Consider the following 16,625-nt stretch of genomic DNA (forward strand, 5'->3'; position numbering starts at 1 on the left):
GCCTCTGGAATCTGCCGCTTCACCAAGATAACTTTCTGCGTTATATTGACCCAGAAATGAGATCGCAAATTCCACGACCACTTCCTCGACACTTAGAGACATTGTACCATCGTCTACGACTGAACGTGGCATACACGAACTGTACCGACATGCGTGGCACTAACCCCTACTGTGATAACTGCGGCAACTTAGAGACAATGGAGCAGAATGCCCCGCGTACCGCGACGAGAGACAATTTTTTGAGCAACAAATGGGCATGATTTGCCGCGATCCGTGAACATTACCCAGCATCTTAGGTCCAATGCCCGGCCCTTCAAAACAGCGGCGGGTTTTTGATTTATTGTTCAAATACCTGTCAGAAATTGTTCTAATCGGACAGCTTTAAAGATTGACCATTTCATATAGAAAAGCCTAAATTTACCCGCCATCTCATGCGTAAATATTATAGTATCAGGTCCGCTTGCGCATTTCATACTTAATTTTATTCTTTTTTTTTTTCACTATCCTCTAGAATATTTTAATCCCATTCCCCATCCCTATACAGCGTAGCATACCAGTGGTTGCATGCGCCGGCAAAAATCTCTGTCTTTCTAATAAAGAGTATCTCTCTCTGATACCGCCTGGATTTTCTTTTTCTAGCTGTACTTCAAGCTATAAGCCACGATGCTCTTTAGTTTCTGGCGAGAAAGGATTGGTTTAAAAATGGTAACGGCTGAAACTCGATATGGCAATGAATGTGTACATGCATGGACCAGAACGCAAGAAAATATCCAGTGGTGGTGATGATGATCATGATGATGAAACGCGACACAGCGCCATCTATCGACCACTGCAGCATTATAAACCTTCACACAACAAGTCTCTCGCGCGACAGCACTTGCGCCTGAAACCTAAACGAGCGAAAAAACCAAAAAAAGGTATTTGCTTTGAAACGGCAGAAAGATCAAAATAAATGAACTCAGTTTATTACAGGAATAATGCGAGTGACGTGGCATATACGCAAGGATCTTTAGGCATAGCGCTTGTTGTTTCGTTGCCGAATTACATGAGTAGACAAGGAAATTTATTTACCCGTAGGCACGCGTACAGCTGTTGTATGAACGTATACACAAAGGGAAGTTTATTGGACATCTCAACTGTGCTCAAGTACTCAAGCACACAGGTACTACATTACATGAATAACATAGGATACAGAGAATACACAATACGGGGAAGCTTACAAAGACATATTTGGAAAATATAAATTTTATACAATGACTAGGATGGGGTAACAGAGTAATAGAACACATAAAACTTCGTGTTCGGAATTAATACGGAACAATTGGATAGTGTAGAGTGCCTTTTTGGACATAAAAGAATCTAGTGTGCCACCGCCTGAGGAATTCTTCCTCACCACCCTCTTCCAAAACCTCAATGAGATATTTCCACACTAGTTGTCTTATTTTTTGCAGTGCCGGATAGGCAGCCTTGACAGGTTGTCGACGCACTTCCGCCAGGCTTCTCCTTTTCCAAATAACAAACATGGTGCAAATGTAAACTAAGTGCTCAAAGGTACTCATTCGTTTCACCCTTTCTAGGTTATGAATGTGGAACGTCCTCTTAACTAATTTCCATATTATTTTTGCCGGTGGGCATTCGAATAGAGCGTGCTGTGCTGTTTCATCAGATTTGCAATTGGGGCAACGCTTATTCGGGACAATGCCCATCTTGTGAAGGCGGTCCCTTGTTGGAAGCACTTTCCATCGGCGCTTCCAGTCAAAGTACTGTACTTCCTTGGGAAGAGGATATTGTGTCCAGTGCTTCCAGTGTTTCCGACTAGTCTTCAACTTTTCTTCAATGCTAAGTTGTTTAGTCGTTATCTCCTCAATAATACTAGATACTGAGGATTCAGTGACCTGTGCGTCTGGACACTCAGCGAGAATCATTTTTAGGGTCAAAGCTGCCTTACGGTAAAAACATGCCGGTTTTTCAGAGAGCGGGCCTGTACTGTGTTTTCCTGTTAGGAACTCATAATATGTACTTGACATATATGTCAAGAGACAACTTCCTACATAGTCTGGAAGTTTAGAGAGTGATATCACTGTTTTTAACGCCAAAAATTTTCCTGAATTGGTAATGTGAGGTAGACTTAGACCTCCAGCTTTTGATGGTAACTGGAGGAGGTGCCTCTTTATCGGTGGTGGTGCGTTCCCCCAAAGGAAGGAGTTTATTAGCTTATTTATCTGAGCTGCGACCTTGTTGGGCAAGATTCCAACTCTAGAAGCATAATGTGCATATGCGCAAACTTTTGTTTTAACTGCTAGAGCCTTAGATCGTAGAGACATCTCAGTGTATTGAAGCAATTCTATAGCTGTGCTTGCTTTCTGAATAGCTAACTGCCATGTGGGATATGCCACACCATCACCATTAAAGAAAACACCTAGTATTTAAACAGTTTGCACAATTGTAATGGCACCTAGGGCTTGTGAGGGAAACGGACCAAAAAGTAAACATTTACTTTTCTGTTCGTTTATAAGCGCTCCTGATAGTGCTGCATATTCCTCAAAGATTCTTCTGAAGTAGTAAAGGCTGCTTTCGTCACGAAGGAATAGCGATATATCATCTGCATATGCAGACACTCGTGCTTCTTCCTGGCCTGTCATAGGAAAACCTCTTATTTGTTTGCTAGCTATTATTTTCCTTATTAGTGGTTCCAATGAAATGATAAAAAGAACTGGTCCAAGTGGGCAACCCTGACGGACCCCTTTATAGATGTTGAAGTTCGGCGTGATGCTTCCGTTGACGATTATGTCACTTGATAGATTAGTATAAAGAAGCTGAATGGAACGAATGAAGTCTGGTGGCAATTTCAGTAGTTCAAGGATTTGAAAGAGGTACCTGTGTTGAACTCTGTCAAATGCTTTTTCTTGGTCTAATGAAATGAACGCTCCGCCGATGCGTTTGAGCTGAGCATATTCAAAGACATCTCTGATTAGCGTGAGATTGGCAAAGATGGAACGTCCAGGGACAGCACAGGCTTGGCAGGGGGAGATTATGATCGGTAAAACTGGGTTCAGTCTAGAGTGAACAATGGTTGCTACCAGCTTATAATCTGTATTCAACAGGGTTATTGGACGCCACGATTTTGGACTACTCGGAGGAGATCCCTCCTTTAGAATGAGAGCGATTCGGCCTCTCCCGAACGACGCAGGTTTCATTCCTTCTTCGAAGAACATTTTGATCATCAAGAATAAGGATTCGCCAATTGTGTCAAAAAATGTGGAGTAGAACTTAGTGGTCAAACCGTCGCAGCCAGGGGCAGTTGTTTGACTCATTTCTTTTAAACAGTGCTTAACCTCATCAATAGTGACGCCTCCATGCAAATCAGAGAGTGACTCAACGTCTGGTTCTGGTAGGTCGTTACATAAATCTATTACTCTCTGTGTCCAGTCATCAGAATCATCCGGATCATCTGCCTCAAATTGCCTCTTGAAGTGATTGTAAATCACTGACGCAATTTCTCCTGGGTCAGATGTGGTGCTTCCGTTTGCTAGTTCGATTTCGGATATTCTCATTCTTCCATTTCCGACACATGTAGGGTGATTAACGATCGTGTCTTGCAATTGGTGGTCTCTTGTTTTCCTGCTTGTTTTTTCCTGCACCAGTCTGTTGTACTTAAATTGCAACGTTTCCAAGTATTCATTTGTGCAGGCAGTCAATGAGTCTGCCCATCGGATTATTTGAATTCTACGGAGTAACTCATTAAGTTTTGCAGAAATCCTCCGATGTCTTGCCTTTCCTTCTTCCTGTAGAATTTGCTTCCATGTGGCCTTCAAGGCATCCCAGCTGGCTGGAGTCATCTCGGAAATGCCTTCTACAGTACGTGAAAGGGCGTTCCGTATGTTCTGGATACTTTCTTCATCCTGTAGAAGCGCATTGTCCAGCCTCCAACTTTGATCTATATGAATTCGGCCTGGATGTCCATGCATCGAGATCACTACCGGGCAATGATCCGATCTACCCTTTAGGAGGTCGGGCAGAGGTACAACCTCGCATGACAGTAGCGAGGATAAGAATAAATCAGGAAGGTAGACTCTGTCAATTCTGCTTGCTGTTCGTGATCCTATTCGAGTCGGTCCAAAGAGGTCTTTGTGGAGGAAGACCCATGCATCAGATAGAAGGAGGTGCTTTAATATTTTCTCAAGTTCTCTTGCATAATAAGTGGAGCAGCCCTGACCAGGACCCCTCACATCTCTGTTCGAGTCAATAACGCAGTTGAAGTCTCCTAAAATAACATGGGGAATAGGCTCAAGTAGACAAGGGTGCAGGTCTTTGTAGAAATTATTAGTGTTTGAACGAGTTACGGGTGCATAAATGTTCACGAAGCGAGTTTTTCTACCGTCAATATAGAGGTCTATCATGAGCGTACGACCGCTGGCACCAAATACGCAGTGAGCTTTTTCCCTAAACCTTCCTGATACAAAGATTATCCCCACACCACAAGCTCTTGAATGAGTTAACGAAAAGAAGGCAGTAACGTTAAAATCTTGCTGAAAATTAGTAACCTCCAAAGGAGTTCTGAAATTGGTTTCCTGAATGAACAGGACGTCCAAGCCGAGGTGTCTCGCGAAACTGAGAATCAATTCCTGCTTTTTTTTCTCCCTAAAGCCTCTTACATTAAAAGTTGCAAATTTTAAGATACTCATTTAAGCGTCATGGTGAGGGGTGGGGAGGTACACATTAGTTTGTACACTAAAAATGTGGAACGCTTCACGATTTTGCGTGTCATCCTTGCGCAGGGGCCATGCTAATCTTCTCTGTATCGTTCCAATTTTAGTATATGTACTTTGGAAGTACTATAATGCAATATAACGTGACGGAGTTTGTGAGATACTTATGTCTATAATGTCCGTAGAGGAAGTTAGCAACTACCTTTATGCTACTTTGCACAACCACCACACTTACTCATGTTTTCTCAACAATCTCTCCAAATTATCTGCTCTGGAAATGCAAGAAGCACTAGCACTTCGCTGCTGCCACTAAGTACTTTGTTTTCGGCGTATGCCTTTTAGGCTACATAACAGCTATTAGGCACACATAAATTTTGAAAGCTACAAAGCATACTTTTTTGTGTGTGTATGTGACAATGTGTACTCGAAAAAGACGCTGACAATGGTATTGGTACGGAACAGCCGCCGCCACAGTGTGGCTACACTGAGGAGAAGAAAGACGACGGGTTACCGCTTGCTATAGCGTCGCCATTTTGGCCTCCGTTATCTTCCCTGTGAATAAAGCGTAAATAGCCTTGGGCCTCAGTTACACGTAACAGTACTTCCGGGACAAGGCACAGCTGACGTCAACTCCGCGAATGCTACAGGTCGTATGGGACCGCTATTCCGTCATAGAAAGTGTATTTGTAGTCACCTGTTAGCGAAATCGTCACGTTCAGTTCTTTTATTGCGATAGCAATTCTATGGACACTCCAAAGCAGATTTCTGCCGTCTGCGTCGCCGTCGTCGCCGTCGTCGTCGCCGTGAGGTTCCGTATGACGTCAATGGAGATGAAATCGTCGCCGCGCGATGATAAGTGGTTCTTGAGGGAAAGGGAAAGGTTGGCGCTATCTTCTGCAGCCCTTGAGGGAGCACGGCTCAGCGCCAATGTCGCCGCGCGCCGCCAAACGCTGTATGTGCGAGTGAAAGGGCGCGAGGGACGCGCGCTTTCACGGGGAGTGAACCCACGGCGGAGAACAAACGCGCGTTCTGCGCCATGCTCCCTTAAGGGCTGCAGAAGTAGGCTCTCTTTCCTCCTTTACAATCACCATATATGTAGAGCAAACGTGCCTTCTTCCGACGCGCGAAAGGCCGTGGGGGGGAGGGGGAGGGAAGGGAGGTGACGTTTAGCTGCGGCACCAAGTGCCTATTTATATCAGAGGCTCCGGCAACAGTCACCAACGCCGCACGCATTTTGTGCGAACGCGGGCAAAACGCCGACGGCGTCGACAACAGTTCTGCGTGTTGCCGGTGCTGCTGCATGTCCAAGTTTATACAGCTGATAAAGCTACTATCATTACTTCGTATAGCTCTCTACAAATTTGCTATCAAAATTGATGCTTCGCCTTTCAGGTGAAACTGCGACAACTTTTTGAGAAGTAGCACAAAAACCATAAGCTACATATACGTTGCCTGTTTTAATAAAGCCGCCAAACGGTTGTGTATATTTCAGTAATTAAGAACAGAAAAAAATCGCCCAATGCAAAAGAAATTGTACCACCGATCTATAGCCAAAATAAAAATGTGGAGCCGCCTCTTTAAACGGATTTCAAAGCAGTATTGAAGTGCTGCTGAACAAAAACGTCAACCATCACCTTGGTATGCTTTTAAGGCGCAATACAGTGCGACAGAATCAGTATCATGTATAATTATTAAAGAATAACCAACAAATTAGACGGCTTTCGATGCCTACTCTTGATTTCACGCTTAACATTTAAATACCTTTATGGGAATATAAATGGCACTTGGTTTATCCCACGGCTAACACCATCGACCTTAAAGGGCAACTCCGGCGATTTTTCGATGTCAACGCATGTCGATGAAATTCGCTGGGTCTGTTCCTCCGAATACCTCCGTCATGTCCTAAAAAAAGCAGGCTTGAGAGTTGCACAGATTTTTTACAAATGAATTTAGTTTATTGCCTCGAGCACCCTACCTTACCCCCTCCTCAGTTATAGGCCACATTGTGTATGACGTCAGGAATGGTCCACGCAGAGCATGCCGGGATCATGCAGACGACAGCGACGAGAGCGTGCAGGAGTCGACGATCGTGAGCTAGTGCTTGGCGTGAGATGTTGCTGTCGCGAGAAGTTGCATTCCCTGTGGACGGGCAAGTGATGCGGGGTGGCAAGCGGTGTTGCGTTGTTGGCTGCACGAACTTCAGCCCTCGCCATCCGCAAACACAGTTTGAGCCGATGCCGATCGCGTTCAACCGAGGTTAAGCCTGTCACAGTGGCCAAGTTCGTGCGTCTGCTGCTGGCGGACCAGACCCACTGATATGAAGCTAATTAAGCTATTAGGATGAGGAAAGCTGCTGCTGTAGCTCAGTTTTGACTATACGGATTTGAAATAAGCCATTCCTCATTTCGTACAGTGCACACGCAGAAAGCTAAAAGCGACAACACGACGCGCAATCAATATCCGTATACGTTGCCGTTCTCGAATGCGGCCAGTCGCACTCGCCGGCGCTTCCCTAAATAAAATGTGACTACGCAAATCCATGGGTGTATTATTACCCATTGTTATGCTGACATTATTTAGCTTACGAGGTGCACTGTTTGCCTCGTATCCCAAATGGGCAGCAAGCGGAGGCCCCTTCGATACAGCATATGCGTAAACAACCGTCTCGTTCAGCTGCCAACGATGTCATACTTCATTACATCGGCGTTTCCGCGAGAAAACTGTACATTCTCTAAATGAACGATCATACGCGCAATGTCCTAATCTATGTCTACTTTACGGAACACTAATTGTGTGCATGAAGAGAATACGAAGAATAAATAAGCAGGCTGCACAACGCTTCCCTACTATACGGTCTCCCGCTCGCTGTTTCGAAGGTGCGTGGTATCAGCGCGATTCAGAGTGATGTAACGGTGCTTACATGCACAAAATCGACGTGTTTTGATATGTTCTGACATTAATTGATGTCACCGATGAGCGGCTATCTCAAGCGAACGACGTACGAGTGGTCGCTGTACCTGCCGATGTAAAGAAATGCACCGGTCGGTGCTTTGGACTGTCAGCGGCGTTCTTGTGGGATACAAATGCGGAAAGTCGTGCTCCACATCTTACAGTGAGCATGCGAAGCGGTTGCCTGAGAGGAGTAAAACACCTAAAATAGCAAGCAGCACGTATATCAGTGGTTAGAGCTACCCTTGGTCTTCATGTCGCAGCGCGATATGTTGCGCATGGGTGCTGGCTCTAGTGGTGGAGGACGGCGATTCGTGGCTATTGAATTCTTCTGAATCATAACTGCCACTGTTTGACAGATCCGAATAGGTGGTGCAGCTTACATGCAATGTCACCCGAAGGTCCGGCGCGGTCACGAATAAGCTGAGCGTCTGCTCTTCGCCGGTTTCGTTCACCCCGCGGGCGAGACCGGCATGCATTGCGCGCCTTCACCGCCGGGGATACATTCGTGACGTCACACGCAGAGGTTGGCTCGGCTGCTTGCTCAGGTTTCGGTTTCGTTTTTGCGCTTTTTTGCTTATTTAAAATTATTTTCGAATTTGCGGAACAATTCTGCTATCAGGTGCGTCACAGGAGGGTCTCGGGAACCTAAATATTTTATTAGCTCGACATGGTCAAAAAATCGCCGGAGTTGCCCTTTAATGCATAATATCGAATCTTTGATTGGGAGAAAGAAAGTTTGGTTTGGCTTCTTTTTGTGGAAATTAAACATGAAGATAGCTGCGACAGACGACACGACCACTGACGACAGACGAAGCACAGACAGACGACCGACAGACGGCAACAGACAGGCGACACGAAAACGTCCCATGCGATAAGAATCTGCTAGTGCGCAGAAACAATGGTTATATTCATACAACACATTCATTTGTGATAAGGTAAACATTATTTGAATGCTGTATACTGTTTTCTTTACACTGTTCGGTCGCCAGAGGTCTGGCGACCGAACACCGTAGGTCTTATAATTGTATCTTGCACCGTGTTTCCCAAATCTTTTCCTTTCTCTCTCTTTTTTTTTTTTTTTTTTTCGTTGAAGAGGTCGGCTAAGATTAGCTGGGACACCCTGTATATAAGTGCAGGTAGATTTTAGCCCTGTGAAAAATACATTGCATGTTTATACAATGTATGCGTGTATGTCACTATGCATTTTCGTTCTGAAACCGTGATTTACGTCGATATTTCTTTATTGTAACATTTTGTATATTTGTAGTGCACCTACAGTGATTGTGGCCTTTCTAAGTTCTAATTCAATGTGTCTGCCCTCTCTGATATCCTCTCTCACTCTCCTTTTGCTCATCTAACCCCCTTCCCTTACTGCCGACCACCAGTCAGGTACGTGTCAGCAGAAGGAGAAGACAAAAGAAGGGAGAGAGATAGAGAGAGAGAAAGAGGTGTATGAGGCCGTGCACGGACCGTACTATATACAGAGTCAAAGGCGCTCGTATACAAACCAGACGCTCGCAGAAAGCACAGAAGTGCCTTCGATTCATTCTGAGCCGATGATCGGTGCGGACGGCGTTCTAGTACAGTCTCTTCACTCAGAGGACGCTCGTCTAGTTTCCTGAATGCGTTGAACATAGATTGTCTTTCTGCTTCAAATTGAGGACCGCGGCACAATAAGTGGTCAATGTTCTCCTCGCATCCGCAGACATCGCATGCAGAACTGTCAGCCATTACAATTAGTGCAGAATAAGCTTTCGTAAAGGCAACTCCCAACCACAACCGACACAGAAGAGACGCCTCGCGTCGGCGCAGTCCGGCTGGAGGTCCGAGTGGCAGCGAAGAGTTTAGTCTGTGTAGTCTGGTGCGCCTTGTATGTGCAGCATTCCTCTGAGCTAACGAGAGTGTGCGTGCTATAATGTGAAGCTGTCTCGCAGCGTTGGTCCTTGAGAGAGGAATAGGGACGCGGCGGTCTTCTTGGTTTGACGTCCGAGCTGCCTTATCTGCGTCATCACTTCCAGTGATACCGCAATGGCCTGGTATCCACTGAAAATAGATATCATGGCCTTTTCCACTCAAGGAATGGATAACTTCCACGACTTCGCACGTCAGCTGATCGTGAGTTCCATGTCGGAGAAACGACTGTACACATCGTAAGGCCGGCCTTGAATCGCAGACGACTTCCCGTTTTGCAGGACTCACTGTATTTGTAACATGAAGTGCACGGCGGAGAGCCGCGAGCTCTGCACCTGTAGACGTAATGATATGGGTAGCCTTGAACCATTGAGTCATTCCCATTATTGGGATAACTACAGCACCACCGGAACTGGTTGGTGTATAGTTGAGCCATCAGTACAGACGTGTGTGCAGTCGCTGTATTTCTTGTGCAAGAGGAGTAAACAAAGTTGCTTCATTGCGTAAGTCCGACTTTTCCTGAATTCCTGCGATTGTGAGGGTCAACTGAGTACGGCTCACACACCATGGATGAATCGAAGGTCTTGCCGCAGGTGCGTACCCTGACGTAAGAAGCACGCTGCGTTATACAGTTACAGAGCAGTCAGGAGTAATTTCCTTCCCTTCCTTTTCCTTTATTTATTTTCATTTATTATTAATAGACAACCAAATTACTAACTGCATTGCCTACTTCGAGGTTTTGTACTGATGTCCATTTATAATGAGTCTTTTTTACCTCTGTGAAATTGGGTGGCTCATACAGAGTGCGAATCCACCGCCACCCCCAACCTTAACGAGTCTGTCCATCGTGTTGCGCGAAGGCTCATTAACCGCGCACGATTAGGGGGACGGGGGGGGGGGGGGGGGGGGCTGGCCGAGGTGGAGATGGGACGGATGGATAGGGCTAGACCTTTCTCATTCAGTGACATTACCCAATTCTATAGAAAGTCGAGGTGTATCTATCCACCTCCTAGCCCAAAATTGGACAGGTCCCGGGCGGTTGACTGGAGGTGCCTTCATAGCAGAACTTACACGAACCCGGTACATCTTAACCGCACGTTTTCTGACTTATACCCTGAGGCCAAATGTAAATTATGTGATGATAGAGGAGCCACCGTGTAGTACATGTACTCTGGGATTGCGAAATAGTTCAGAGGAGAATTGCAATCCTCCCGGATGAAGTCAGGGCGCGGTGGAGAGCCGCACTGACTAGCTCAGATCTCCAGGGCCAACTTTGGGCCATCCAGCAAGCTCGGGAAGCTACCGAGAGACTGGAGCTGCTGACTCTCTGCTTCCCCCGGCGAGTCCTAGACCAAGGCCATCAATTTGCAGGATATTCATTAAAGTTGTCTCACTCACATGACACATTTTCATGTTTATCATGTGAACCACAGTATAGTCGACACCATCTGTTATTGCCAATTAACATCCACTTATTTATTCATGCCAATAACAAAATATAAAGAATACAGGCTGCTTCAAGCCTGCCAACCACATTGTTCCTTTTAAATCCAGGCATCGAAAGAGCTAGGCACGCAGTCCTGCATGTTTCACGAATCCAAAGTTTCATAGCTTCAGTAAGGCAGAACTGCTTGGACAGTGTGAAGCTTTTTTTTTTTTTTTTTTGAGAAACGGTCCGCGTAGAAGATGAAATCAATATCCCTTCAAACGTGCTCAGGGTATATATATTAACGCGTGGAAGCCTAGCTCACTGTCGATATCCTTCCCTAATGATATCGGTCTTTCTACAGAAACAACAGATCGATAAACGGAACTTGCAGGCGCGCTTGACGTCGATGTCGCGGAGCTTCGTTTATGAGCATGTACAAATTACGAACGCATATACGCATGCGCAGAAGTACAGTCATGAACAGACTCGCCTCGGTGATCTTGTTATACAGCCCCGGATGTATGCGTACACGTAACAAGGATCACTCGTCTTCCGTATAGCGACGCGGAGTCACCGCGTTTGGCGTTTTAAGATTATTTTACGCTTGCAACTTCGCTATTGTCGCGTCGAACTAAACACTACCTGCCCGTGATACGTCGAAAATTGAGGGGGGGGGGGGGGGGGGGGGCAAGTTCTACATAAGACGATACGACGGTGAGGTAATGGCAGTCGGAGGAGAAAGATGGCAGTGCGATATAGCCGGTCTCCATTAAGCGCGGATTTCTTTCGAAAGAAATTTACGAATACAGAAACCGGCGAGTGCTTCACGGGCCAGCGAGCACATGCTCAGCGCGTACATGGGTCCACGTTGAACTCAAATAACTCTCGCTACACCGGATGCGTATGCATGTATGGACGGTGCCTATAGTACACGTATACTACGCACGGCACATTATACATACTATAGTATGCGCCCCCCACTATTCATACAGCTAACGCTGCTCGGATGCCAACTAAGGGGGAAACACCGGGCCGAACAACATACACTCACATACTCGCATAGAGACCATATTATTCCCCAGCCTCGCATATGTACCATTTCATTTTTGTTTTTTTCTTATTGTCCGTATATCTGCGGGACAGCTTTTCAATTGCACGACTCCGCAACGCTAACGACGTCGAAACACGCGAGCGGCCGGTCGCCCCATTGTGTAAGGACGGCGCAACGCGATTGGTCCGCAGGAAGGAAGACGGCGCTCGTCCGCCATTGGACGGCCGGACGGTCACGGAAAGCGATTTTGGGGGTCAGTCAAGTGTTTTGATTGGACCTTCTCGCCACCCCCGCGTCGTTGCCGTCATCGGCGGCGGCGGTGTTGCGCGAAGAGCGACGAAAACGCGTAGGCCTCGGAGCTGAGACCAGGCAAGCGTGTCGCTGTTGGCGCGTATGGCCGGGCGCAACTTGTTTGAAAACTGGCGTGGGGAGGCCCACGGTACGGAACGGAACCGACACACACCCGTTTCTGAACGCTGCGGCCCTATGAGTCGTTCCATAAGCCATTTGTGTTTGAGTTCTTTTCTTCTTTTTCTGTCTCCTTTTTGAGACAAGAAGACCCGGGTAATAAGAGTTACGATGCATGCAGATGAAGTCCGGCGTGGCTAATGGTAGCTCTTAGAGGAACAAGAAGAAACAGCCCGTTGCCATTCGTATGGTCTTTCTGAGGGAACGCATCCGTGTCTGCGCGCGCAAAATGTATTTCCTCTTGCGGGAGGCAATATACCCCAGCACGACTTCGGTTCCTTGATCAGAAAAAAAAAAAAAAAAAGACCGCGCGCTCTTGTATGCTGTTTCCTACAGCATTTCGCGGAAGCTCTCCCTCTCCCCACCTTCCCCTCCCTCTCTTTGCCCCTCGTCCATTCTTGCATAAGGTCGATAGGCAGATCCTCAGGTTGTTGTGTGAACGTATAAGATTCGGCTTGAAGCCGCAATAATGAAACTGTAATAATAATCAAACTGCGCTCACACTTTTTGGAAAAGGTAATGAGAAGTTCGCAAAAGCAGACGACACGAGCAATGTTTGCCCTTCGTGTGGCGTCCAAAAGCATTTACGAATCACTAACAAACTCATACTGACATCATATAGCTACAATAAACACGGTGTATATATGCCACAGCTACTGCCACGCAACATAAGATGCAGCTTTCGCTATATGGAACTCACTACACGTCATTGCTATATGACCATGGATCCGCATGCATATGCATATGCGAACCACAACTATATAGTTTAAGTCAATCACCTCCATACTGCAGACCTGCGTGGGATAGAGCCTTCCGAAACCTAGGCCCTGCAAGCGCGTCCACCGCATACCCGCGCAACCGGCGTCACGGCTCCTGTCACGTGCCTCTCTACGTAACACCACTCCGCTATTCCTCGTTCATCGCTGTCACGCTACCAGTCGCTCCGCCGAAGACATACGTCACTACATCGCCGATTAAGGGCAAGCCTTGGTCTGTTTAATGCTATCACATTAAAACTGTCTGCGAGGATACACATGATGTACTAATATCAGGATCGGCCAAGCTAAAGAGAGATAAAAAAAAGTGATGATAGTAAAGGTGGAGAGGGCTGCCTGCAAAGGTTGTCTCTGGCCTGCTACACCACAACTGGGGTAAAGGGTTAGGAGAGAGACGGAAAGGAAATAGGGAAAGTTAGGTGGCGATGCAAAACTAGAGTGCATGTTATATAGTGATCAGTCCAACATGTGCACTATATAGACGCTGTGTACACAGTTCATACAGACGCAGGACACATGCTGTCTTCAGCTTAATACAGACTAAACCAATAGACAGCGTCCTTATGTCCATATATACGCGAATGTGTCCCGCATAAAGGTATACACTGATCAGGCTCAAGAGCACATACATACACCGTTACCGGGATGAGACGCAGGAGCAGGCCCAGCTAAGGTTCTTACTCTGCCTCCGGGATCAGGTGATGTTACAAACTAAGGTTAAACTCCCGAGGACCCGTCTTCATCTGTATAACACTATCGCATTAAAAGCATGGGCAACGTTGCGGGGCGTGAAATGAGCCAAGAGAAAGCAACTGCCTGCTTTATTCACGCCTATAGCATCCGGATTTTAACCTTGAGAAGTTAACCGCAACATTGGTAGAAACAAAAATACAAATGGCTTCAACTTCAAAAAACAATAACGTGCGGTTTTGTTTATAGTGCTCGTTATAGCTCATCAGAAGCAATAGGCAGTCTATCACAGACTCTTCGTTGCGCAATTCTCCCCAACGTAACCATAATCTCGAAATGCTCATCAGCACACGCGCATTGTGTTTACGTGTATACATCTGACGCCTTCTGCATCAGCTTCCAGGAAACTGTAGCAGAACGACGTTATACAGCTCTTAGAAACACGCCTTCACATGTGTATAAGAGACGCAGCAACACACACACATCTTCAGTTCCGTTGGGCGGCTTGCGCGTCCCATGCAGTATATCTCATCTTTCGTAACCGTTCGCTAAAGAGCAGCGCCTCGCGAAGGTTAAACAGCTTCGGCAGAGAAAATATTTAGACAAGAACTCACGCGGGAGGATGCACGGCTCACGCTCAACGGACAATGCACCACCGTGTGGCTGTAGCACAACAATGCCTGCTGCAGTAGGCTCCTCTCTCGCACGCAAATGCAATCCATGGCACGCAACTATATAGATAAAAGAAAGAAAGAAAGAAAGACAGAAGGAAAGAAAGGTAGAAACAGTGAGAGGTAAGCCAGGGTTAAACAACGGCAGTTGCGTATATATAACCAAGCCGCTATAGCGCGTATACGAAGTATAGATAGATAGACAAACTAAGGAAGGAAAGGAAGATGGCAAACGTATATCAGAGGTGCCGCTCTCTCTCCGCTGCACACAAAAAGGCGTTTCCGCGTGCGTGCGTGCCCGCTCAAAGGAGTGAGGGAGGGGAAAGAGGCAGCCTGAGGAGAGCCACCCCGCGCCTCTTATCAGGCAAGCCATGCCTCGGGGCGAGGTGATAAATGATCGCCTTATCGGCTCTCGCGCGTCGCGCCCGCCCCACGAACGCTAGCCCTGCGTGCCCGCGTCGCCGCTTCAGCGGCGAGCTCCACGCGCGCGCTGCCCTCGTACGCGTCGGCAGGGCGCGTTTTTCACTGTTTTTCTTTCTTTCCTTTATTACTTTTTTTCTTTTTTTTTTTTTTTTTTGTGGGGCAGCCCGCCGAGAACGGACAGCTCCGAACAGCTTTTCGAGTGCGTGTGTGTGTGTGTCCGCGTATGCATGACGCGTGCGGCCGGGTGAGCCCATATAGTTGGCGCACGAACCTGGGTCACGAGCTCGAGCGAGTGTATACGAGCACCCTGCTGTGTGTTTGTGTCTGTGTGTGCGTATGTTCGTGCGTATGCACGTACGCGCGCGCGATCTAGATCAACTTCGGGAATATTAACACTAAAGGAGGTGCAGACAGCGCTGCACACCGCATACGCATAGCACCGCGCGCCTATAGTTGTCAGGCGTGCTCGGACATGGCTGGGGAGTGAGGGCGCGTGCTGGAAAAGAATTTGAATGCATTTGAATCGAGCTTCTCAGCATGGTGTCCTGAACCATTCTACGCAGTACGTACTACACGTAGCCAGTCGGTATACTTATACATGTATTGGCTAACCTCCCTGTCTTTCCTCCCCCCCCCCCCCTTTTTTTTTCTCTCTCTCTGAAAATTATGCTGGACCAACAAACATACTGGAATCTAATGTGAAGTGAAGCTTTCGCGAAGCGGTTCATTCGATACTACACAACTAAATATGATGATGCCTACGATTGTCTTGATTGTCTTTATTGTCCTCCCATGCAACGTGTAATCTCATGAAATGTTTACGCTACCACTCGGATCACAACGTTATTGTCATGCAAGGTTTATTATGCACTACACCGCTAAGAAGGTGTGCAGAAATGCAAACACCACTGCAGCTCATGCGCACGCACAGTGTGAGACGTGGACGCAGTGACGACGCAAGGACAAAGACGAGAGAGAGAGATAGATAGATAGATAGATAGATAGATAGATAGATAGATAGATAGATAGATAGATAGATAGATAGATAGATAGATAGATAGATAGATAGATAGATAGATAGATAGATAGATAGATAGATAGATAGATAGATAGAGAGGGAAATATTGGAAAGGAAGGGGCACTATTTTATGCAACCCTTTGTAAGAACCACGGCTCAGCGACTAAAGACGATGTTTGTCGATGATATAATGGTGAGGAGAGTTGCTTAAGCAGAGGCGTGTGCAGAGTATGGAGAAGGGGTGTATATAAGACGCGAAAGACAGCGGTAATGTTTACTATAGTTCGCCCGTCTCATTCCTACGTCTTTGGCCAAAGGGAATATGTTGTGGTGCTGCTGGAGCGAGTCGGCGACAGGACCATCCGAGTCGAGTGCAGAAGTAGAACCGTGTTTTCTGAGGTTGTACAGATTAAGGACACGTTACCTAGGTGGCGCGAGCTTTGGTTAAATTGAAAAGACGTCGCATACAGATCGCAGGAGAAGAGGGAGCGTTGCTCATATATAACAGAGTAGGAAACTGAAAGACA

At 46.7% G+C, this 16,625-nt stretch overlaps 1 non-coding gene across 1 annotated transcript; it reads right to left on the reverse strand.

Annotated features, from left to right (window-relative positions):
* Positions 1–4,733: 4,733 nt before the first annotated feature.
* LOC119462942 (U6 spliceosomal RNA) lies at positions 4,734–4,836 on the reverse strand. The gene has a single exon (XR_005194299.1). It is a non-coding gene; the product is annotated as a U6 spliceosomal RNA (small nuclear RNA).
* Between the last annotated feature and the right edge of the window lie 11,789 nt (positions 4,837–16,625).

The sequence above is a fragment of the Dermacentor silvarum genome, chromosome 8, assembly GCF_013339745.2.
Source record: "Dermacentor silvarum isolate Dsil-2018 chromosome 8, BIME_Dsil_1.4, whole genome shotgun sequence".
In the NCBI taxonomy this organism is placed as follows: domain Eukaryota; kingdom Metazoa; phylum Arthropoda; class Arachnida; order Ixodida; family Ixodidae; genus Dermacentor; species Dermacentor silvarum.